Raw genomic sequence first — 496 nt, 5'->3', positions numbered from 1 at the left:
AAATCTACAAATTCATAAAATTTTTGTAAGTTATCACTCTTCTTAGGAGAGAGAAGACTAGCAACAGATTCAAAAACACTAAGAATTACTAACAATTTTGTGTCATGCATAAAAATTAATCCTTGTCTGTATTTTCTTGGAACCTACTAGTTTTTGGGTAATTTGTTATATTTTTTTTAGAGTACTCTAGATTGACAGGTTCTATAAATTGGATAACCTGAAGTATTTTACTTAAAAGTAACTACATTCAATGCCAAAATGATAAAGATTCAAAAACACTAAGAATTACTAACAATTTTGTGTCATGCATAAAAATTAATCCTTGTCTGTATTTTCTTGGAACCTACTAGTTTTTGGGTAATTTGTTATATTTTTTTTAGAGTACTCTAGATTGACAGGTTCTATAAATTGGATAACCTGAAGTATTTTACTTAAAAGTAACTACATTCAATGCCAAAATGATAAATGGCCATTTATGATACACCCTCCCCCCCCC

This window comes from Phaethon lepturus, unplaced genomic scaffold (genome assembly GCF_000687285.1).
Source record: "Phaethon lepturus isolate BGI_N335 unplaced genomic scaffold, ASM68728v1 scaffold13707, whole genome shotgun sequence".
Lineage (NCBI taxonomy): Eukaryota > Metazoa > Chordata > Aves > Phaethontiformes > Phaethontidae > Phaethon > Phaethon lepturus.
The sequence above is the reverse complement of the archived record's forward strand: the minus strand, read 5'-3'. Positions refer to the sequence as shown.